This window comes from Vigna radiata, chromosome 9 (assembly GCF_000741045.1).
Source record: "Vigna radiata var. radiata cultivar VC1973A chromosome 9, Vradiata_ver6, whole genome shotgun sequence".
Taxonomy (NCBI): domain Eukaryota; kingdom Viridiplantae; phylum Streptophyta; class Magnoliopsida; order Fabales; family Fabaceae; genus Vigna; species Vigna radiata.
In genome coordinates this window covers 10,507,736-10,508,398 of record NC_028359.1, presented here as the reverse complement: position 1 = coordinate 10,508,398, position 663 = coordinate 10,507,736, and positions in this window count along the sequence as shown.

Genomic DNA, 663 nt, shown 5'->3' with positions numbered 1-663 from the left:
GCTATATGAACCAGTCTTAGATTGAGAAACTTAACACACAACGTAGTTGGTATAGCAAGCTATATGAACCAAAGACACTTGACGTGTGTTAGAGGTTTATTAATCACAATACATCCCCACAATCCTTGCTGTTATCGCTGTGTTGCGCTTACTAGGCCATGCGCGTGCCCGGTATTCATGAGTGCTCTAGAGATCATGCCAAGATCTCATGCAAGCGGCCCCACTTGACACTCATATAGGTGATTTCATCAAGTGTATGNTGCAAATCATACACCACCCATAAGGGATATGAAAATCATTAAAAACTTTGTTTAAGGTAAAATTCTTTCAACACATAGAATTTTAATAACAAAGTTTAGCCTCTCAATAATGCAGTCTCTAGCACTTTCACACACACCATAGGAAGGGACATAATTGATTAAAATCAATTTAGTGCTATCAGAACTAACAAGTAACTTGTTTTTACCCATATGAATCTTATTCATGGGATCTCCAATCACAAAGGTTGGGTTACCATCACTTGTTTGTTTGCAAGTGGCTTAAGTCCCATTCCCCTCGATGTTTCTAATATCATTTGTCTTCCCAGGGGTTTTGTCAGAGGATCCGCTAGATTCCGTTCTGACTTCACATAATCAATGGAAATAGTTCCACTCTTTAGCAGCT